Source organism: Tupaia chinensis, unplaced genomic scaffold (genome assembly GCF_000334495.1).
Source record: "Tupaia chinensis unplaced genomic scaffold, TupChi_1.0 Scaffold143647_1, whole genome shotgun sequence".
Classification (NCBI taxonomy): Eukaryota; Metazoa; Chordata; class Mammalia; order Scandentia; family Tupaiidae; genus Tupaia; species Tupaia belangeri.
The window spans coordinates 235,753-260,405 of NW_006203496.1; the positions used below are offsets into that span (position 1 = coordinate 235,753).

The 24,653-nt window shown below is 45.7% G+C and overlaps 1 long non-coding RNA gene across 1 annotated transcript; it reads left to right on the forward strand.

Moving 5' to 3' along the window:
* The first annotated feature begins 4,816 nt into the window (after nucleotides 1-4,816).
* Nucleotides 4,817-23,553, forward strand: LOC106733385 (uncharacterized). The gene is made up of 3 exons (XR_001369499.2): nucleotides 4,817-7,115; nucleotides 17,560-17,564; nucleotides 23,538-23,553. It is a non-coding gene; the product is annotated as an uncharacterized LOC106733385 (long non-coding RNA).
* The last annotated feature ends 1,100 nt before the right edge of the window (nucleotides 23,554-24,653 follow it).

A 24,653-nucleotide genomic window follows, 5' to 3' on the forward strand; every position in this document is an offset into this window, starting at 1 on the left:
CTTTCTCTCTTCTCTGGTAAGTACATGTGCCCCATAGCAAAGGAAAATAATAATAAAATTAAATTTTTTTTAAAAATTATGGTTATGTTATGTTAAAGGCACTAAGTAAAATTCATGTATATAGCGAAGAACTCCTTAAGACAAAGGAGACAGAGGCAATGCTCAGAGGTAAATAAAAAACAATGCAAAACCACAGAAAAAGAGGAAGAGAATGTCTCTCTGGACAGATGAGAATAGGACCCGTATGTACTGACAAATACTGCTGAGAGAATAGCTGTCCCCAACCCCCTGCTGGGACTCAGTACCTTTGAGAAGGAACTGGAAATTTGCTTGGCAGAAAGCAATCTATTAAGTAAGGAATTTCTCTTAAGAGATTCTCTTTTTCTTTTCTTTTCTTAAATATAGGGGGTGTGTATTCCCTGGAGAGAGGCAGGGAGAGGGAAAGTGAGAAAGCACACCCCAAGGGGGATGGCCACACTGAAGTCTCATCTCTTTACATTCTCATCTCAGGATTTTGGGCACACACATGATCACACTGTGTTTTTCAAGCTACCAGGTCTGGGACTTGAACCGGACAGTCGGTCATGTGGGATCCAGCTGCTTTAATCACCAGGCCATTGGCTGGCCCTGCAGTTTGTTTTTCAGTCCATAGTTCTTGTTTCCCTGGCTTTTCTGTTGAAAGACCCATGGTATAGTATTTAATTTCTCTTTGAGAGATACATGAATTTTTTTTAAAGAGTTATTTAACTTTGTTTGTTTCAATTTGACCAGAGAGGGCCGGGGGAGGAGAGGGCGGGGGAGTGGGTGTTGAGAAAGCAAGCTGCCAGGTTCAGGCCTCGAACTATGGTCGGCCATGTGGGAGTACATGCCATTAACCACCACCAAGTCACTACCCAGCCCCGACAATACATTTCTATTTATTATAAATTATCCAGTTCGTGGAATTCTGTTAGAGCAACAAAAAATAGACTAAGACACTGATGAAGAATGTAGGGCCAGCAGTTAGCGTAATGGCTATATTGCTGGACTCCCAAGTAGTCGACTGCAATTCGAGTGCCGGACCCAATGGCTTAAACTCACACCAGCGCGTGTGCGTGCGTGCCCAAGATCCCGAGAGGAGAATGGAGGAGAAGGGATTGCGGCATGGCCACCCCCCTTGGGGGGTGATTTCTCGCTTTCTGTCTCTCTGTCTCCATCTTTCTGGAGAGCGCACGTGCCCTATGGCAAAAAAAACTCTCAAAAAAAAAAAAAAAAAAAAACCAGAATGTATACAATTTTTTTTTTCAGTTTTTACTATAGGACATGTGTACTTACCAGAAAGAGAGAGAGAGAGTGAAAGTGAGAAGTCACCCCCCCACCCCCCAAGGGAATGCCATTTTCCTCTTGTGACTACGCGCGCACACGCACACACACGTACAGCATGTTTTTCAAGTCACTGTGCCCAGGCTCAAACCACGTAGTTGGCCATGTGGGTTCTAGCCACATTAACCACTGTGCCACTTGCTGGACCCAGGATATATACAGTTTTAAAATCACATACAGGGGACCAGCAGGTGGCGTGGTGGTTAAGTTGCTGGTTACTCCCACATGGCTGACCATGGTTCAAGTCCCAGACCTGGTGACTTCCTTTCTCACTTTCTTCTATGTCTCTCTCTGGTCAAATTAAAATAAATGAATAAATAAAAATTAATTTTTTTAAAAGCACATATTAGGACCAGCAGTTGGCGTAATGGCTATGTCGTTGGACTCCCATGTAGTTGACCATGGTTCAAGTCCCGGACCCAGTGGCTTAAAGACACCAGGCATGTGTGCATGCATGCCCAAGATCCCAAGAGGAGAACGGAGAAGGGATTGCAGCGTGGCCATCCCCCCTGGGAGGGTGATTTCTCGCTTTCTGTCTCTCTGGTGAGCACACACACTCTATATCAAAAATCTCTCAAAAAAAAAAAAAAAAAAATTAGATTCTATTCATTCCTAAAATAGGAAAAGTTGAGACCACCCAGTGTCATGGTGGCTAGATTTCACATGATCAATTGTGCGGTTCAAGTCCTGGATCCACCTGCTGCTTGAGATATACACTGGGTTTGAGTCCTGGACCTGGTGGCTTGATTTCTCATTTTTCCCTTTCTATCTGTCTGTTTCTGGTCAATGTTAAATAAATAAATAAACAAAATGACAATGAATAAAATAATTTTTAAAATTATTTTTATTTAACTTGTTCTTATTTTACTCTGACTAGAGACACAGAGAGAAAAAGAGTGAAAGGGAAAGCAAGAAAGCAAGCAGCCAGGTCTGGGACCTGAACTGCAGTCAGCCATGTGGGAGTCCAGTGCCTTAACTACCACGCCACCTGCCAGCTCCAAAAACGTGGGTGTTTTTCTTTTGTTTGTTTTGTTTTTTTGAGAAGTTTTTGTTATAGGGCACGTGTACTCACTGGAAAGACAGAGACAGACAGAGAGACAGAAAGTGAGAAATCACCCCCCAGGGGAAATGGCCATGCCGCAATCCCTTCTCCTCCATTCTCCTCTCAGGATCTTGGGCACGCACGTACATGTGCCCAGCGTGAGCTTAAGTCCCCAGGTCCGGGACTTGCACCATGGTCGACTACGTGGGAGTCCGGTGACAGCCATTCCCCCAAATGTGTATTTTTAACTTGTCTGTTTTGCTTATTTACTGTCACTTACCCTATGAAAAATGGCCACTTGAGACCAGCAGATGGCATAATGGTTACATTGCTGGACTCCCACGTAGCTGATCATAGTTCGAGTCCTGGATCTGGAGGCTTGAAACTCATGCTGGGCTTGTGCACACATGTGCATGTGTGCCCAAAATCCCGAGAGGAGAATGGAGGAGAAGGGATTGCAGCGTTAACATCCCACCCAGGGAGGGATTTCTTGCTTTCTGTCTCTCTAGCAAGCACACGTGTCCTATAGCAAAAATCTGTTTTAAAAAAAAGAAAAGAAAAATGGCCACCTATCCTGAGGAGGTATTCACTTAGGGCTCCCACCAGAGTGGCCACAGAAACATTGCTCACAAATCTGTGGCAGGACGCGACTCATCAATAGCTCGCCTAATAAATATAGATTAAAAGGATATCCAATATCTGCCTTAAACCCACAAAGGAATATAAATTTGCAGCAAGAGATCAAGGCTCTAATGAAGGCAGCAGGAGACGGCTTTAAAGGCAATTCCCTGTTGCAACCTGATGATGAAAATCAGTCTTAACTGTGCATTTAATTTCTTTTGTGGGTTCAGAGCAGATCCCTATAGTTTTATTCAAGCAAGTTTAATCATGATCATCTTCGGAACCTACAAAACTTCTGATATTAGATAGAGTTAGTAAAAGATATTTGAACAATAATGTTTTGCCTTTTAAAAGTGAAGCATTGTAGAATAATGATGAAAATAATAATAATAAACCTGTAAAATTACTGTCTTTGTAGACATCCCTCAAGAAATTAATGTGGGGAAAATGTAAGATTCATAAACAATAGCATTTATTTATAAAATCTGCCTTTTAACTCTCCCTAAATGCTATGTAGTTTTTTCTTTTTGCCGCAGAGCTCATGAGCTTGCCAGAGAGAGAGAGAGAGTGAGAGAGAGAGAGTGAGAGAGAGAGAGAGAGTGTGAGAGTAAGAAACTGCCCTCTGGGGGGCATGGCCATGTTGCAACCCCTCCTCCCCAGTGTCCTTTCAGGATTCGTGGCACCCACATATATGTGCCCTGTGTGATTGTCAAGTCCTTGGGTCCAGGACGCAGACCATACGGTTGACAATGTGGGATCAAATGCCTTAAACTCGATGGCCCAAAACCTATATTTTATTTTTTTAACATTATTTTCCAATTTGACCAGAGAAAGAGAGGGAACATGAGAAAGGAAGCCACCAGGTCCAGGACTTGAACTATGGTCGGCCATGTGGGAATCCAGTTCCCTCAACCACCACCACCTGCTGGCCCCCTAAAACCTATGTTTCTGAAGCAAAATTTTATGCACTGAATAGGGAGAAGAATGCGTTTATACAGGAAGGGAATAAAGGTGGGCGGAGCAACAACCAAACTTACTCTGCTGACGTGGCAGAGAGCCACCGAATGCGGGCCACGCCTTTAAAGGTGGGTGGCAGGCTTATAACACTGTGTACTCTTCTGTTGTTTTTGCATTAATACTCCCTTTAGGCCTTCTCTGTACCTCCCTGGAGTGGCTTAAATAGTCAAGTAGAGCCCAGCCTGGGTGGTATCGTCAATAGAGTAGCGGATTGCGATGCTGGAAGCCACATGGCTGACTGCAGGTTTGGATTCCAGGGTCAGCCTGGAGACATGCTGCTGGGGGTTTGCTCTGGTGCCCCAGAGGGCTGGTGCAGAGGATGTGGTACAGCCAGACCCTGCCCAATATTCTCTGTCCTCGGCCATCTAACAAATGTCTGCTAGACCATGTTTTATGAGTGTTTACCTTTGATTCCACATCCCTATCCCTACTCCCACACCATGTCAATCCTGCACCTCTTATTCTTTTTTTAGAGATTTATCTATTTTAGTTTTTAAGAGAGAGATTTTTGCTATAGAGTATGTGTGCTTGCTGGAGAAAGAGAGAGACAGAAAGCAAGAAATCACCCCCTGGGGGGATGGACATGCTGAAATCCCTTCTCCTCTGGTCTCGTCTAGGGATCATGGGTACCTCTCCCCAGAGTGGGGGGTGGGAGGTAGAGGGCAGTGGGTGGGTGGGTGGAGCTTAGAGTGGCTGGATTCCTACGTGCTCAGCCACAGTTCAAGTCCTGGACTTGGAGGCTTGCTTTCTCACTTTCCCTTTCTCTGTCTCTCTCTAGTCAAATTTAAAAAATAATAATAACAAATAAAAGAAATAAATAAACACAACCTCCAAGGAATAAAGAACTTGGGAGAGGGAACAGAATTATGTCACATGAAAAACTTATCCGATTAGCCCAACAGATTGCTCTCTCACTTTCCAAGGTTTGTAGTATCTTTCCTTGGGGCCGAAAGATAAGATGGTTGTACAAACCATCCCCTGGGGGTGTCCTGGCCCACAGGGCACAGGCTGCATCTTGTACACACTGAACAGCTATGAACCCTGTTTCCCCTTTCCCCAGATCACTGCTCTGCCAGGTAGGAACACTCCCTAAGGACCAGCGGCTCCACCCATCCTCCTCCCACCTTCTAGCAGATGAGGATCACTGAGGGGGAGCAAAACAAGGCTGATGCTCTGCTCTCCACAGGAAGTGCTCTGAGTTCCAGCTCCTCACCAGCCCTGCATAGGGGACAAGCTACACAGCCCCATCAGTCACAGGAGGGGGCCAGAGCCCCCTCCCATTACCTTTCCTGTCCCACAAGCCTAACGTGAACTATCTTTCTTCTGGTCTTCGGCTTCTATTAGCAGAGGGAAAAGGAGTCTTTTTAAGAGACAATACGATGAGTCACTCAATAAAATAAAAGGAAGAAAAGAAACACTGTCACTTATTTAGCTTCCATACATGGGCACTGGAATTTAGGTGTGGTGGCAGAAATCAAATGTTGCAATGCCTGGCTTGGAACTATCTCCAGGATGCAAAGCCGGCACTCCTCAGAACACCTTTTGCCTCTATCGATAATTCTGGAAAGTGGCATAAACATACACATGGTCTCCATTCCCACGTCTGGCTGCCTATCCCAACATCTTGAGGTCTCCCAGGCTTCCTGCATGGCAAGGGGCCTGGGGCCATCACAGCCATGCGTCTCCCAGGATTTAGGCCCACCACTGGGATGGTCTTGGGGTCAGGGATTTCCCCTGAGCCAGGCTGCCCATGGTACCCCAGCATCAAGAAGCTCTCTCAGCAGCTGAACAAAGTGTCTTTTATTTGTGACATACAAATACGACCAATGCAAAAGAGATCACTTTTTCCCTTTGATTCCAGTGATAACAAGTAGCTAAAGAAAAAAATATATATCAAGTTTATCTTCCAATTTTCCTCTAAAAGAACCAGAAAGGGTTATTAAAAAGAACCATACACATGTCATTGATATATTTGACATCATAAAAATAACCTGAAATAGGGTGGATAAAACAATAACAACAACAAAAAACTTTAAAAATATTTTAACATTCCCCAAACAAAAAAACCTGGTACAAAAGGCCTGCTATGTTTCTCAAAACCAAGACCTGGGAGACGTGGAGGAAAAAATATTTGAGAAATTACTGGGCTCACCACCCAGAGTGATTTGCTGGTCACAGAAAGTGCCTCTCTGGCCCAGTCCCGACATCCTGAGGAGTCCTTTGGGACTCAGCCTCCAGCTGGGGTGCGCAGGGCAGGCCCCAGGCACCCTGTCTACCATTGGGCTTGGTGCCAGTAGTCTATGACTGGGAAGAAACAATATATGTGGAACTCATCTTACATGGGATTTATACTGGGGGTTCCTTTTGGTCCTCTTGAGTGGGAGGTACCAGAAAACCATGATCTAAGACAATAAATAGTTATCAGTATCCTTTGAGAGACAGGGGTCAGAGGGAAACAGTCTCTAAACATGCTCTGTCATTTCATGATTCCTGGAAGGTGTCTACAAATCCCCTTCCAGCATGGCCAACCTTCACCTGTGGTAAGATTTCTAGGGAGCCAGCAGGTGGGGCAAAGGTAAACTTATTCCAGTGTAAAGCTGCAAGGCCCCTCCAAAGAGTGCCCAGTCCCACTGCTGGTGGGATCAAGAGCAGTGTAGGGTGCTCAGCAGAGAGGCAGGCTGGGCGAGGAAGGCCCCCGTAGAGGCAGGAATCCATGTTGAGAAGTTGGGTCAGCCCTGGGAAGACCTGCCAGGACAGACTGGCCTGAGTCAGGGCAGAGGGTGGGGCCTGAGCACCCTACAAGAGCAGCTTCCTAGAGACTAGAGTCTTTACCATCCTCCTCAAAGCAGAGCTTAGAGAGGACCGAGGGAAGAGGTTAGGTGCTCTTTCCTGGATAAGGATTTGGTTGTTCTTCCCTGGAAGAGGAACGAGGCCTAGATCAGGGTGAGCATAAGTTCTGAGCCTGCATGCTCCCTATCCTATGAGAGAAGAGGAAGGCAATCTCCTCCCCCTACTCCAGCCTTCTGCCATAGGATGATTCCAGAGAGAAAAGCAGCTGTTCTGGTCACTGAGAGTGGCCATGTTGCAACCCCTCCTCCCCAGTGTCCTTTCAGGATTCGTGGCACCCACATATATGTGCCCTGTGTGATTGTCAAGTCCTTGGGTCCAGGACGCAGACCATACGGTTGACAATGTGGGATCAAATGCCTTAAACTCGATGGCCCAAAACCTATATTTTATTTTTTTAACATTATTTTCCAATTTGACCAGAGAAAGAGAGGGAACATGAGAAAGGAAGCCACCAGGTCCAGGACTTGAACTATGGTCGGCCATGTGGGAATCCAGTTCCCTCAACCACCACCACCTGCTGGCCCCCTAAAACCTATGTTTCTGAAGCAAAATTTTATGCACTGAATAGGGAGAAGAATGCGTTTATACAGGAAGGGAATAAAGGTGGGCGGAGCAACAACCAAACTTACTCTGCTGACGTGGCAGAGAGCCACCGAATGGGGGCCACGGCCTTTAAAGGTGGGTGGCAGGCTTATAACACTGTGTACTCTTCTGTTGTTTTTGCATTAATACTCCCTTTAGGCCTTCTCTGTACCTCCCTGGAGTGGCTTAAATAGTCAAGTAGAGCCCAGCCTGGGTGGTATCGTCAATAGAGTAGCGGATTGCGATGCTGGAAGCCACATGGCTGACTGCAGGTTTGGATTCCAGGGTCAGCCTGGAGACATGCTGCTGGGGGTTTGCTCTGGTGCCCCAGAGGGCTGGTGCAGAGGATGTGGTACAGCCCGACCCTGCCCAATATTCTCTGTCCTCGGCCATCTAACAAATGTCTGCTAGACCATGTTTTATGAGTGTTTACCTTTGATTCCACATCCCTATCCCTACTCCCACACCATGTCAATCCTGCACCTCTTATTCTTTTTTTAGAGATTTATCTATTTTAGTTTTTAAGAGAGAGATTTTTGCTATAGAGTATGTGTGCTTGCTGGAGAAAGAGAGAGACAGAAAGCAAGAAATCACCCCCTGGGGGGATGGACATGCTGAAATCCCTTCTCCTCTGGTCTCGTCTAGGGATCATGGGTACCTCTCCCCAGAGTGGGGGGTGGGAGGTAGAGGGCAGTGGGTGGGTGGGTGGAGAGTGAGAGGTAATTTTTCACTTTCTTGCTCTCAGTCTCGCCAGCCGGCACAAGTGCCCTATTGCAAAAATCTTAATTAAAAAAAAGGGTGGGGCTGGCAGGTGGTATGGTGGTTAAAGGTGCTGGATTCCTACGTGCTCAGCCACAGTTCAAGTCCTGGACTTGGAGGCTTGCTTTCTCACTTTCCCTTTCTCTGTCTCTCTCTAGTCAAATTTAAAAAATAATAACAAAAAGAATTAAATACATAATTAAAAAATAGGGGGGGGTTATTCCTGACTTCTCTGCGGCAAAGAGGTAGTGGATTTCCTGGAAACATGTCACCCCTATTTGCTGGCCTTATCAGGGCACTTACGGTCCTTGCCAGGGTTACTCCAGCTGCGCAGGTGGGAGTGTCACCCGTATGCTAATCTGGGGTATGGTCAGGTGGTGGAAGTCCTTCCAGGTGCCATCTTGGTTCTGACTGGGTCAGACCAGGACTCTCAGGAGCTAATTATCTGTCAGATTCAAGGGCTTTGTCTCACAGAAATCATGAACTTCACCAAATGCTGAAGTGCTTCTGTTGTACGTTGAGGTTATTGGATAAGACATGACCTTTTGCCAGGGTATTTCCATTTTATTGGAAAGAGAATGGATTTTTTTAAAATAAGAATTATTGGGGACCAGCGGGTGGTGTGGTGGTTAAGGCACTGGACATTCCCATATGGCCAACCACGGTTCAAGTCCTGGCCCTGGTGGCTTGCTTTCTCACTTTCTCTGTCTCTCTCTCTCTCTGTGACTCTCTGGTCAAAATAAAATAAGTAAATGAGTAAATAAAATTTATAAAAAATTTTTTTTATAAAAGAATTATTTATTTAATTTCATTTGTTATTATTCTTTAATTTGACCACAGAGATGAGAAAGGAAAAGGAAAAAAGCCAGCTGCCAGGTCTGGAACTTGAACCCCAGTCAGCTATGTAGGAGTCCAGCACGATTAATCACTGTACCACCTGCTGGCCCCGAGAACGAATCTTTAACTGTGGAATTGCAGTCATCAGTAGCCCCTGTAGCTTTCTGACAAATCCTATCCTTGGGGCCAGCAGATGGCATGGTGGCTAAGGTACTGGACTCTCACATGGCCGACTGCAGTTCAAGTCCCATACCTGGAGTCTTGCTTTCTCACTTTCACCCTTCTGTCAAGTGCACACGCCCTATAGCAAGTTAAAAAATAAATTATTTTTTAAAAGTCCTATCATAAGGCTTACAGCTCTCCCTACTTTGATTCTACTCCTTGGTCTTTGTTTTTTGCTGTAGGGTGCGTGTGCTCACTAGAGAGAAATAGTGACAAAGCACCCCCAGGGAGGATGGCCATGCACAACCCCTTCTCTTCTGCTCTCCTCTAGGGATATTTTGGGCATGTATGCACGCATGCCTGGTGTGTTTTTCAAGCCTCTGGGTCTGGGACTTGAACCTTAGAGTTGGCCATGTAGAATCTAGTTACCTTAACCATCATGCGACCTGACTGGCCCTCCTTGTTTAGCTCTTACTAACAGCAGCCGCACAGTGGGTCCACTGAAGTCTAAGGGTAATCAGCCAATGGTTTAGAATTCAAGGATTTGGACGTCAATGACTGTCTTTATTGTTTAAACTTTTGTGATATGGTGTATGCGCTCTCCAGTGAGAAATAGAGACATGGAGAAAAAGTGAGAAATCACCTCTCCAGGGGCGATGGTCAGGCTACAATCCCTTCTCCAACCTCCTCTCAAGATTTTGGGCACGCACAAATGTGTATGTATCTGGCGTGATTTTCTTTCTTTCTTTCTTTCTTTTTTTAGAAATTAACTTTATTTTATTTATTTTTTATTTATTTATTTATTTAGATTTGACCAGAGAGGGCCAGAGTGAGAGAGAGAGAGAGGAAAAGTGAGAAAGCAAGCTGCCAGGTCTGGGACTTGAACCACGGTTGGCCATATGGGAATCCAGCACACCCATAACCACCACGCCACCAGCCACCCCTTGAATGATTTTCAAGCTGCTGGGTCTAAGACTTGAACCATACAATTGGCCACTTGGGATCCAGCTGCCCTAAATACCACACCACCGCCAGGCCCGACTGTCATTCTTCAGTGGGGTATTTTCAGCTTTGTTAGGTTTTGAAAACTTAAGGCAAGCTGAAGAGTAACGAAAATCTGTACTCTGCACTCAAAACTTGCCTTGCATAAGAAATTGCTTCTGTAAAATAAATCGAAGGGAATGGACTTAGTTTTCAAAATGGCTCCCCAGTACCTGTCTACGTGCCTGAAATTCTATCATGACAAATGATGGCCTTTGAACCTGGAAAATTGCGAGGCTTCAAGAGTCTGGCAATTACGCCGCATTCACTTCTAGGTCAGCCTCACCTTAAACCAGAGGCAGTGAGCACTTGGCTGGTAGGGTAATGGGAATTAGAACTATAAAAAATGGGAAAGGAAAAAGCAGAAGTCTTATTTTCTCTAAACGCATATACTGTAAACAAATAAAATTTAAACTGAGGAGGAAAAAGAGCAGAGCTGGCCCTTTCAGTGAATTCCAGTCAAACTCTGAATCAGTTCCTACAATATCACTCATCAATTCTTCGAACTCAGAATATATCAACTAGTGAAACGTATTTTTTATCCTCTATTTTTTCTGGCATCGATATGTAAGGAATTAACAGCTTATTTATTTTTGTATGATATAGTATCTCGATCTCAATTTAAAGTGCCACTTTATAATATTGAAGTCTGCTATACTAAGTTTGAGATATCAGGAGAAAGCATCGAACCTAATTTTATCTACCTATTTATTTTTTAATTGAGACCAGCAGATGGCATAATGATTACATCACTAGACTCCCATATAGTCAACTGTGGTTCGAAACCTGGACCCAGGGGCTTAAAACTCATGCCGGTGACGTATGTGTGTGTTTGTGTGTGTGTCCAAGATCCTGAGAGGAGAATGGAGGAGTAGGGATTGCAGTGTGACAATCTCCCTGGATGAGGGCGTGTGTGTGTGATTTCTCACCTTCTGTCTCTCTGCCTCTCTGGCAAGCACATGCACCCTATAGCAAAAATTTCTCTTTTAAAAAAATTGTAGAGGCCAGCAGGTGGCATGGTGCTGGATTCCCACATAACCGACTGTGGTTTGAGTCCCGGACCTGAAGGCTTGCTTTCTTGCTTTCCCTTTCTCTCTGTCTGGTCAAATTAAAAAATAACAATAACAAATGGAATTAAATAATTTTTTAAAGTAGTTAAAAAAAAAAAAAAAAAAAAAAAACAATGTAGAGGGTGTGTGTTCTTGCCAGAGAGGAGGAGAAAGAGAGAGAAGGAAATCACCTCCCAGTGAGGTATGGTCACACTGCAGCCCGTCCCGCTGGGATTTCGGGCATGCTCACACATATACTTGGTGTGTTTTTCAAGCTGCTGGATCTGGGACTTGAATTCCGCAGTTGGCTAAGGGGGCTCTAGCCCCTTCATGGCCAGGCTAGATCCCACATAGCCATTATTCCACATAATTTTACGTTCTGAAATCAGGAAGGGACACTGTCAGGACACACGTATGAATCTGAGTCATGCAAATTGTACCGAATTATGCTGAAGCTTGCGAAGACTTTGAAAATGTTCTCCTCCCGAGCTGTTACAGAAATAACTGCTCTGAGGAGTCACAGATCTGTTTGTATTTTTCTCTCTTTGTTCTATCTTTCCCTCTTATTTCCTTCTTACCTCGGTCAGGGAACTTTTTACAAAACTGACTTCTAAGATGCATGCAACCTGAGCTGCCTTCTGAGCCAAGACGGCAGCATAGACTCTAGGAGGAGCTTGCCCTAAAATGTATACTTGAGGGACCCGCAGTTGGCATAAATGGCTATGTCACTGGACTCCCATGTGGTCATCTGCGGTTCAAGTCCCAGTCCCAGTGGCTTAAACTCATGCCGGGCCCGTGTGCGTGCGTGCCCAAGATCCCAAGAGAAGAATGGAGGAGAAGGGATTGTGGCATGGCCATTCCCCCCAGGGGTGATTTCTTGCTTTCCGTTTCTCTGTCTCTTTGTCTCTCTCTAGCAAGCGCACATGCCTTATTGCAAAAACCTCTCCAAAAAAATAAAAAGGCACACTTGAGAAGTTCAAAGCAGCATAGGCACTCACGGGCTCCCTTTTCCCCCCTGGAGGTGGCGTGGAGAAGTCTTATGGCTTTGGCTTTGGGAAGTTATCTTGGAACGCTTTGTCTTTCCCACACTAGGGGAAGATAACAATGCCCATTGTTCAGTAAGGAGGGCAAGTTACCACCAGGAACTGCACTAAAGTCTGGGCTAAGAGATCTTTGATCTTTTTTTTTCTTTTTTTAATTTTTTTTTTTGAAGGGTTTTCGCTATAGGGCGCGTGCGCTCGCCAGACAGAGAGAGACAGAGAGACAGAAAGCGAGAAATCACCCCCCGGGGGGATTGTCACGCCGCAATCCCTTCTCCTCCATTCTCCTCTCGGGATCTTGGGCACACACGCACACGTGCCCAACATGAGTTTTAAGCCACCGGGTCTGGGACGCGAACCACGGTCAACTACGTGGGAGTCCAGTGACATAGCCATTACGCTAACTGCTGATTCCCAGAGCATCTTTGATCTTAAAGCTAGCATTTAGTTCCCATTAGCATGATTGTCCAGCAGTTAGACAGGTCACTTTCATTTGGCTTAAGTTCCTCCTGTGTCAGATTTTTAAAGAAGAATGGATTTTTTTTGAGGGTGAAGGTGGCTATTTCCATCATAGCCAAATTTCTGGTTGAGTCCTGGACCTAGCAGCTTGAAAAAACAAACGTGGGATACGTGTTTTTCTTCTGAGAGGAGAGAGGAAGAACAGGGATTGCAGTGTGGCCATCCCCCTGGGGGGTGATTTCTCACTTTCACTGTCTCTGTTGGTCTCCACTGAGCGCGAGAGCCCTAGGACACACACTTAAAAAAAAAGAAAGAAACTGGATTTTTTTTAAAACATTTTAACATTTACCCTGAAACAGGGAAAGGAGAAGGGAATTCCCCCAAAACCACAATAACAGCTATAGTGCGGTGGATCGAAACTTTCTAATTTAGTTTTCTTCAGCTTTAGTAAAAATATTTTTCTGAGTAGAATGTCCTGTTTTGGTGGCTTGACGTAGTGTACTTAATTTAATTAGCTAATGGGTTAACTACCTTTTATGCTATGTGAGTGCGTGCATGAAAGGGAAAGGAAGAGAGCACCCCTTCCATCCTGGCCCTTCCACATCCATCTTCCTCCAGGTCTCCGTCCTGTCAGGACTCTGGGTGCACCAGCGGTCCCAGGACTCCAGTGAACCCCAGCTGGCCCTCTGGGCTCCAGCTTCCTCTGCACAGCACCTACCCACACTGTGGGGCCCACCACCCCTGGCTTCCATTTTAAACTCTACTTTCTAGCATTCAACTTTTTTTTAAAGACTTACTTTTATTTAACTTTATTTAAATTTGACCAGAGAGAGAGAGAGAAAGTGAGAAAGTGAGAAAGCAAGCCACCAGGCTTGGGACTCGAATTTCGGTCAGTCATGTGGGAGTCCAGCGCCCTTAACCACCACGCCCCCTGCTGGCCCCTCTAGCACTCATCTTACATGAAAGCCTAAGTTTCTGAACTGCGAGGGGTTCTAGGAGACACTGAAAATGAGCAGTCTTTGGGCTGGTTCCATGGCCTGACGGTTGAGAGAACGAGATCCCTCATGGCCATCCCTGTGGTTCCAGTCCTGGCCCTGGCAGTTGGAAAACCACTCCAGGCACACGTGTGAGCCCCCAGTCTCAACAGGATGGAGAAACGCAGGGAAAGGGATTCAGGCATGACAATGCCCCTTTAGGGGGTGCTTTCTCACTCTCCCTCTCTGTCTCTCTCTGGAAATCACATGTACCCACTGGTCCAAGAAAAAAAGAATATGAACAATTCTTTTTTTAAAAAAATTGTATTTATTCATTTATTTAAATTTGATGAGAGAGAGAAAGTGAAAAAGCAAGCAGGTCCAGGGCTTGAACCATGATCGGCCACGTGGGAGTGCCCAGCACCTTAACCACCATGCCACCTGCTGTTCCTGAGACTATGAGCAACTCCTATTTAAGGAATTAAGGCTGCAACAATTTCAGCCACACATGTTACGTCAAATCGGATTTTTTAAAGAATTCTTTTATTCAAATGTATTTATTATTTATTTCAATTTTTTAGAATTATTTATTCAATTTTATTTATTCATTCATTCATTTTAATTTGACCAGAGAGAGAGAGAGAGAGAAAGCAAGCCACCAGGTCAGGGACTTGAACCATGGTAGGCCATGTGGAGGTATCCAGTCCCTTAACCACCACGCCACCTGCTGGTCCCCTATTTATTTCAATTTGACAAGAGAGTGTGCAAGTGAGAAAGCAAGCCGTCAGGTCTGGGTCTTGAACCGCGGTCAGCCATGTGGAAGTCCAGCGTGCCACCTGCCGGCCCTAGATCTGAATTTTTTAAAGACAATTTACGGAGTTTGTTTTCTCCTTGTGTAGGCGCCAAGCTATGGTGATGAGACAAAGTGCTCAGCCGTGGCTGTGGGGGCCATACCCACGTCACCCAGCGAATGCATTTTGCTCCGAGAATTGCATTCCCTGCAGCAGGCACTTGCACCCATGCGCGGCTGTAATGGAAAACATTTGAGTCTGGTTGCAAAGATTTGCTCAGTGTGAAATCTGTTCCGAACACAATGGTCAGATTGAAAGGAGTTTCATTACACGGCCGGGCATTTTTTTTTTCTTTCTTTGGGGAATATAAAAGGTGAATGCAATACTTTCCCGTTTAAAGTTACCACAAAACTTCATCATCTTAACCTCAAAATCGACTCCTAAATTTACACAGAGAACCAGAGCCCTGGAGCTGGCTGGAGCTGCCCGTTTGATCTTGGTTAAGTTCCAGAAAGTCAGGGAGAGTTCAAAACGGGGCCAGGGGCGACTGCACACTTTAATCCAGCCTCTTCCTTTTCAGTCCCTCTTCGCCCTCTCCCCATCTGTTGGTATGAACGACAGAATATATCCATTTCAATAACCCTAGACACCGTATATTCTAGAACAATAAGGAAAGCATCTTTTCTTATTGTTACTGACAGGCCCTTTGGTCAGAAAGTGTCCCTCCACAGATGTTAGAGAATGCGATCAGAAACCAGAAAGATATGTTACAACGTTCAGGCTGTTTTATTTCTAGCTCTCTAAAGTCCACCGGAGAAGACTTACCCCTTTTTTTTTCCCCCTTTAGTACCTCCTCTTGAGGCTTTAGGAAGTAGGGAAAATGGTTATGGCTTAAGATAAGTTGCCAACTTCGCTTTCACGTTAGTCACTGCTTCCTCATCTTCCTGAAAAGAAATGAAGAAAGAACAATTATGAAACAATACCAATAATAAAGCAGGAGTAGGGGCAGTGATGACAGTGGTGTGGCGTGTTGCTCCCAAGTCACCTAGAGCCCGCGCGAGTCCTTTACGTGCTGAAATAAACATTCTGGATGCTACCCCTGCCCCGTCCCCGTAATTCTGAGTTTTGGCAGCAATAGGAGTGCATTTCTGTTTGTATTTTCGGTGCAAATCATTTGGGGGAGGGGGGGAGGTTATTTTATTTAACTGTATTTATTGTTTTCCAGTTTGAGCAGAGACAGAGAAAGAGCACAAGAAAGTGAGAAAGCAAGTCACCAGGTCCGGGACTCGAACCACAGCTGGTTATGTGGGAGTCCAGGGCCTTTAACCACCTTGCCACCTGCTGGCCCCTTCACTGCCATCTTCTGAACACTGCGTAAGTAATATAATAATTAGAGCGGGGATGTCGGGTAACATGAATGCAAGGGGAAATCTGAGTGTTGAGGCAGGTGGTATATTCCAAGGGGGATGTGTACATGTGTGTATGTGTGTATGTGTGTGTCATCCCCTGCACTCCCTTACACTGTGACAATGACTCCTCACTGGAGAACATATGTTCCCTACCTTCAAATGAAGGGATTTCTCTGTAACTGCCCCAACAAAGAGTATGCCATGGAAACAAGGCTGGTCACAAAAGGCAGGGAGTTTCTTAGTTCCCAAGATGCACACCTTTAAAAACGGCACCTTGTAGGGGGACTAGCAGTTGGTATAATGGCTATGTCACTGGACTCGCATGTAGCTGGCAATGGTTGGAGTCCCGGATCTGGTGGCTTAAACTCATGCTGGGCACTTGTGCACGCATACCCAAGATCCCGAGAGGAGAATGGAGAAGGGATTGTGGTGTGGCCATCCTGGTGGGGGGTGGGGTTAGCTCTCGCTTTCTGTTTCTCTGGTGAGCACATGCTATTTATATATGTGGTTGTTGGAAAAGTCCTGATGCATTTTTCATTAAAAAATATATACATCATGTCTTTTCTGACAACACAATACGTATAGCTATTGGACAATGCCAAGGGGTCTCATTTCAAGAAAGCTTATTCTTGGGGCCGGCAGGTGGCATGGTGGTTAAGGGCACTGGACTCCCACATGGCCGACCACAGTTCGAGTCCCAGACCTGACTGCTTGCTTTCTCCTTTTCCCTTTCTCTCACTCTCACTCTGTTCTTCTCTGGTCAAATTAAAATAAATGAATAAAGTTTAATAAAATAGATTTTTTTAAAAAAAGGAAAGAGACTTGTTCTGTTTTGATCTGAGCATTATTTATTCTCTACCTGTAATTCAGACTGTCATAGCCTTACCAACATTGAGGGTTTTCAACTTTTTTTGGAGTCACTTTGATATGGGTGTATTGGTATTTCATTGTGATTTTAATTTATATTCAGCTAATGGCGTTACATAGTTTCATGTGTTTGACATTTGCACATTTTCCTTGGTGAAATATCTCATATCTTTTGCATATTTTTTTTGCTTTGTTTATGGTAGAGTTTTGAGAGTTTTAATATATTCTGGATATATGACTTGCAAATATTTTCTCCATTTTCTAGTTCTTTTTACCCTTTTATTAGGGTCTTTTGCAGACCAGTTTTGAAATTTAATGAAGTCTAATTTATTGGAGGGGTGGACCAAAAGCAGCCATTCCGTATGTGCAGGCTCAGAACTTACTAGGTGGCGAGAACACAGAGCAGATGGCTTTCTGTCTCTCCGTCTCCTTCTGTCTGGACCTAGCATCCACTTCCCCCAGACTTGAGTTTGAACCCTGACTTTACCCCCGTGGCTAGTTGGCTTTGACAGTTTATTTGCCCACCCCGCACCCTTTCTCCCCCACTATGGCAGCGTCAGCTTCCTAGGGTGGCTGTAAGGGTTTCGGGAGGCAACAGCTCACAGCAGACACTGAATGAACTATCACTTTCCCTCTGTCACATAAAAAAAATAAAAGAAAAAAGAAAGTCCATTTAAGAGAAAGATTTTTGCTATAGGGCATGTGCGCTCACCAGAGAGACAGAAAGCAAGAAATTACCCCTGGGGTGATGGCCACGCCACAATCCCTTCTCCTAAATTCTCTTTTCAGGATCTTGAGCGCACATGCACACACACACACACATGCCCACTGTGAATTTTAAGTCCGGGACTTGAACCGTGGTTGACTACATGGGAGTCCAGCGATGTAACCGTCATGCCATCTGCTAGTCCCTAGATGGACCTCTGATAAGAAAATTAAGTGATGCTTATTAATTGCCTTCTCTGTGACAACCACGGAGCTGAGTGTTTCACGCATTATTTTAATCCCTTCAGCAACCGTCACATGGGGTGAACGAGCAGGCTGAGCAGGGCCCTCACGTGCCACCTACAAACTGTGAAGGGACAGTAGGGAGTCATTAGCTTCTTCTGGGGAAAGAGATGGGAAGGATTTCAGTGGGGGTAGAAGACAACCGTCAGAGCAGGCGGGCCCGGAGGTGAGTGGCCTCGCACTAATTACGATCACACGGGCGAGTGGTGGCACAGTGTAATGCCACTGGACTCACACGGGTTCGCAGCCCAGGGCCTCTAAATGCCAGGTGCGTGTACACGTGCCTGGTGACCTGGCTTGCTCAGTCAGGGGTTCGCCATGTGAGAGGCACTCTGGGGGATGCCTCTCTCCTCTCTCTCTTCCTCTCATGGCAGAGATAAATAAACTTTGAAACCAACCTACGGAGTTGTTAAATCACATGCCTGAGGTCTCCAGCCAGTAAAGGTGAGGATCAGGACTCAAACCTGAGCGTGCCCGATCCAAAGCCTACACGCCCAGGAACGCGGAATGGAGCTGGCCTGCCTTTATGAATGTTTGGCTTTATTAAGAATGAGTCACTTGGGGGGGCCAGCAGGTGGTGAGGTGGTTAAGGCACTGGACACTCCCACATGGTTGACCCCTGTTTGAGTCCCGGACCTGGTGGCTTCCTTTCTCACTTCCCCTTTCTGTCTCTCTCTGGTTAAAATTAAATGAATGAATAAATAAAATTAAACAAACAATTCTTTTAAAAAAAAGAATTAGTCACTTGGGACCAGCAGGTGGCATGGTGGTAAAGGTGCTAGACTCCCCCATGGCCAACCACGGTCTGAATCCCAGATCTGGAGGCTTTCTCTCTGTCTTTCTCTGGTCAAATTAAATAATAATAAAGAACATTCAATTTTTTTTTTTTTTTTTATTTGTAACTCAACCGCAGTTTGAGTCCTGGACCTGACAGCTTGCTTTCTCACTCTCACCCTCTCTCACACACAGGCCCTATAGAAAATTTAAAAAATAATAACAAAATTAAATAAAGAATTTTTAAAGAATTTTTAAATTTAACTTTATTCATTTATTTCATGTAATTTGACCAGAGAGGGACAGAGAGAAAGTGAGAAAGCAAGCTGCCAGGTTCAGGATTCGAATCACAGTCAGCCATGTGAGAGTCTAGTGCCCTTAACCACCACGCCTCCTGCCAGCCCCAAATTAAATAAAAAATTGCTAAAATAGAAAAAAAGAATGCGTCGCCCACAGCTTCACACATGACGGATTTGTATGCTAACATCTGACAGATCATAGGTCCTTTGGGGATCTGTGCAAACCACGCCTGATACATACGGTGCCTAATTCTTTGAGAAGGCCAGAGCATTCCATTTCAACTGCAGAGCCCTTGTTCAGAGAGCCGGGGACTGAGGGGTCCGTCCTGGGGTGGGGGGATGGCGGAGGTGAATTAAGTGCTTTCTAGGAATAAACTGTGTGTCCTTGAGAGATGAGTTAACCCTTTTGAGATGCCAGGCTAATATTTAGTGTAATTATCCCTTCCAAGGTACTAAAGGACACTCCGGATGGTCTCACCGAGTAAATTTATCTCTCAAAGGGGAGCCGTTTGCTAATGGTACTCCCAGCATCAACTCTTATGTAGCTTTTCTTTAAAAGGCCAGTTGTAAGCAAGAGCACTCCTTTTCTGCTTTAAAAAAAAAAAAATGAAAGAAAGAAAAGAAAGAAAGAAAATGTTAAAAAAATAAAATGGGAGAAGACCTCCAAGACTGTTTTTAATTTAAAAAAAGAAACACTAATCCTCATTTTTCCTATTTCTCCAACCTCTTGTCTGCGGAGGAGAGGAGTTATTTTGCAAATAACAGTAGACCTTCTCTAAGAATTTCAGAGCTGTGCAATTGTGAGCGGTGCTGCCTGCAAAGTTGGAAATCATTCAACAGCAATCTTCTTTTTACAGCGTTTTAAATGCAACTGCTAACCTGTCTCGATGTTTAACTTTCGGGTTTCAAAACCTGTCAGTTAAAACTTGCTTACTGTTACTCCTTTTCTCTGAAGCTAGAGCCTGAAGAGAAATTATGTAGCAAATTGGAAAGGAGGGACTGAGACTTGATAGGAACACAAAAGAGGGGCTGAGCGGCTGGGGTGCTAGACACCACGGTCCTGGCCCTGAAAGTGAATACGGATTAGGCTCATCTACTGCAGCCTCTAATGAGGTTGGGCCTTCTCCGTTCTGAACAAGCAGTCAATTGATCCCTTCGCAAAAACACCTGGTCTATTCCGAGAAAAAAATTAGTCAAACCTGTTGTTGACCGAGTTTATCAGTCAATTCCTTCCAATCACGTCAGTAACAGTAGGTAGACCTTGCTCATTAAAAATACCGTTCAGGGGAAATCCTAAGAAAGACCCTGGCGTAGTCATTACTGAACTAATTCGATTGGCCTGAAAGAGTTAAATCAACTCCTAAAAGGAAGCCATACACTTTCTGTTCCCCAGGAGGGTGAGGCAGGCTCTCAGGGAGTCTAATACAATGAGGCTGTTTTCCCTTTTTGGAGAGGTTTTGCTATAAGGCGCGTGGGCTCACCAGAATGACAGAGACAGAGAGACAGGAAGTGAGAAATCACCCCCCCCCCTCAGGGGGGATGGCCACACTGCAATCCCTTCTCCTCCATTCTCCTCTCTGGGTCTTGGGCATGCATGCACACGGGCCTAGTGTGAGTTTAAGCCACCGGGTCCAGGACTTGAACTGCGGTTGGAGTCCAGTGACATAGCCATTGTGCCAACTGCTGGTACTGAGGCAGTTTCTTACCAACCTCTCCTCCGCTCCCCTGAAGACCCCCTGACATTTGTTAAACCCAAGCCGAAGGTGCCCTGGCATGACTCGCTGTGGACCCCCTCTGGCCTGAAGCAGGCTGCAAATGCTGGTAAATCCAGGCACGCAAGGAGCAGGCACAGGGACGAATGCCCTGGCTGGGTTCTGGCTTCTGACACCTGCCTAGATTAGACGCAGTGTGGCCAGGGTCATCGAGCAACCAGGATGGCTTGGAGGCCTGGTCTACCGCGACCCGGCAGTGTCTTTGGCCACACCGGGTCAGAACGGGCTCTGGGCAGGCTCCAGTCGGGGCCCAGCGTAGAACGACACCCTAGCCCTCGTCTCCCTCCTGGACCACAAACGTCCGCACTGCAAGGGAGAAGAAAGCGAGAGGGGAAACGGCGGGATGACGGCACTTACGCCCTTCAAAATACGGTGTGTTTTCTCTTTGGAGTTTTTTTTTTTTTCTTAAAGAATTCATTTTACTTATTATTTTTCAGTTTGACTAGAAAGAAAGGGAAAATGACAAAGCAAGCCACCAGGTCCAGGACTGGAACCACAGCCCGCCACGTGGGAATTCGGCACCACAACCACCATACCTCCCACCTACCCCAGTTTATTCTTAGGTGTTTGTTTTCTTTACTCATGACAGAGCATGGGGGGGGAGCGAGGGGAACGGGGGAGTAGGGAGAGGGGAATTATAATTGTTATTATATTCGTTATTAATAACTCATTTATTATTTTAATTCTCTGGTGAATTAAATAAACAATTTTTTAAAATTATAAAAAGTGTCTAACATTGAGCAAAATACACATAATCACCCCGTGTGCATGTGCACACATGCACCCCATGTGATTTTCAAGCTGCCAGGCCTGGGACTTGAACCACAGTCAGCCATGTGGGAGTCTAACACCTTAACCACCTCGCAACCTGCTAACCCCATGGCCTAGTGATTAAAGGTGTTGAACCCATACATAAATATAAATAAAATAAAGTTAAAATAATTCTTTAAAAAAAAATCACGCTAAGAAAGAAAACATACCAAGCACATGTGTGTATGCTGAAATTCCCAGCAGGACAGACAGCTGGGGGAGATAGGACTGTGGTATGACCACGCCCCATTAGGGGATGTTTCCGCCCTCACGTGCTCGCTCACTCTCTGGCAAAGTACATGGAACCTTCTAGCAATTAAAAAGAAATTTGCATTATGTTTTCTTTTCTCCAATTTGAGTATTTTGCTAGGCAAACTATTTGGTGAAGATGCAGGTGCAGCCGTGTTTGGTCAGGATTTAAGGTCAACCGCACGGAGCCCAGATCTGGCTCCCACCAGAAACGGCTTCAACGAGACGGTAGCTTATTGCTCTCAGATACGGGCATGACCAATGGGCGGCTGGGGCTGCCCCAGTTTCCATTCTACCCCCCCCAGGTGTGGCCCTGCCCACACCCGCAAAGACAACTCACCACCAACTCTTGGTTTCAAGTCTCAGGGTGGAGGGAGGTGGAGAGAAGAGACACCCTAAGGACACATCATAGAGGCCTGCAGGTGGCGTGGTGGTGAAGGGCATTGGACTCCCACATGGCTGACCACGGTTCCACTCCTGGACCTGATGTCTTGCTTTCTCACTTTCTCTCTAACTGTCTCTCCACAGTCATATTAAATAAAATAAAGTTAAAGTAATAATTAATTAAAAAAAAAAAAGACAACATCTAACAAGATCTGTTCAGGGCTCCTTAGTCACCTCTGCCATATAACTTTTTTTTCTTCTTTGGTTTTTGTCATAAGTGTGTATACTTGCTAGAGGAGAGAGACAGAGATACAGAGAGAGGGAAAAAGAGTCAGGAGAGGTGGGGGTGGGGGGTGGCCACACCACAGTCTCTTCTCCTCTGAGGATTCTGGGCATAAAAGATCTCATGGGGAACCAGCAGTTAGCGTAATGGCTATGTCGCTGGATTCCCACGTAGTCGACCGCGGTTCGTGTCCCGGATCCGGTGGCTTAAAACTCACGCCGGGCGCGTGTGCGTGCGTGCCCAAGATCCCGAGAGGAGAATGGAGGAGAAGGGATTGCGGCGTGACCATCCCCCCTGGGGGGTGATTTCTCGCTTTCTGTCTCTATGTCTCTCTCTGTCTGGCGAGCGCACGCGCCCTACAGTGAAAATCTCTCCAAAAAAAAAAATATCTCATGGACCCCTTACAATTTTCAAGCTGGGACCAGCAGTTAGCATAATGGCTATGCCGCTGGACTCCCATGTAGCCGACCACAGTTCGAGTCCCGGACCCAGTGGCTTAAACTCACGCTGGGCACATGTGTGTGTATGCCCAAGATCCCGAGAGGAGAATAGAGGAGAAGGGATTGCGGTGTGGCCATCCCCCTGGGAGATGATTTCTCGCTTTCTGTCTCTGTCTTTCTAGCAAGCTCATACACCCTACAGCAAAAACCTCTCCCAAAATAAAAATAACAAAGCTAATCATATGGACTATGTACACCTTGACTTGATTTTTGTGTGTGCAAAAAATGTATAAAAAATTATTTTGGGGACACATTTTAAAATAAACTGCACTTTGGTCTGACTGTTTTGTCTGCCCGAGTTATATGTTGAAACCTAATTCCCAGGGCAAGCCTATAGTTAAGGTGGCTGGATCTCACATGGCTGACGACACAGTTTGAATCCCAGACCGGGCAGCTTAAAAAGCTTCAAGAACGAGGGCAGAAAGGAGCCACCTCTTAGAACAAAGGCTGGAAGCGAAAGGGAATGGAAAATACCCACAAATTTGGAAGCTTCCTACTTACACATCACGCGCGTGACACTGGGCTCATGGCGAGATTCACGGCCATTATCGCTCAAGGCACCCGCGGCAGTTTCCCCGTGTGTCCAGACCCGCCAGTCCTGCTGCTGCTTCTCTGTGCAAAGGAGAGGCAGAGACTGGGAAAGAAGGGAATTTCCACCACCTGTGGCAAACAGGCAGCAAGGGGTATTTGTAGGTGTAAGATTCCAGCACCTGCAAATCATTCCTCAGGGTGGTCCCTCAGAGTCAGCTGCTGGTCCTGAGTGACACCCTGGTGAGTTCAAACACCCGCTCCTGGTTTCGCATCAGACCAGCCCTCAAACAGACCTCTCCATGACTCAGCTTGTCCTCTTTCCAGGCCTTTCTTCACTCCCCTGAATTATTTATTTAATGTAATATTTATTTATTTATTCATTCATTCATTCAATTCATCCATTTATTTTCATTTAGCCAGAGAGAGAGGGAAAGTGAGAAAGCAAGCCATCAGGTCCAGGACTTGAACCATGGTCGGCCATGTGGGAATGTCCAGCACCTTAACCACCATGCCACTTGCTGGTCCCAATAATTTGTTATTATTTTTAATTTGCCCACAGAGAGACAGGGGTCGGGGAGGGAGTGAGAAATCAAACTGCCAGATCCAGGACTAGAGCCACAGTTGGCCATGTAGAAGTCCAGTGCCTTAACCATCACACCACCTGGCAGCCCTTTGAGGCCTTCTCTTTTTTTAAAGATTTACTTTTATTTATTTAGTATTATCATCATTTTCCAGTTTGGACAGAGAAAGAGAGAGGGAAAGTGAGAAGCCAAGCTGCAAGACCCAGGATTTGAACCACGATCAGCCATATAGGAGTCCAATGCTTTTAACCACCATGCCACCTACTGGCCCTGGCCTTCCTTAATTTCAAAATGGCTGCTGATCTGCTTGACTTGGGTTGTTGAAACAACCCACCACCCACCAGATGGCTTTAAACAGAAGTGCTAATTCCTCACAGTCCTGCAGTCTCTGAGTTGGCGACCAAGGTGTCCCCAGGTGGGTGCTCACCCTCTCTCTCCTGGCTTCCGGTAGGTGCCCCAGTCATGGCGACCCCTCTGGTAACAGCTGTACACCTCTAACTGCGGCCTTTCCCATCATCACATGGTCTTCCTCATTCCCTGTGTCTTGGCTTCACCTGGAGTGCTCCAATCTGTGTTTCTCCATGTCTCTTCTCTCTCTCT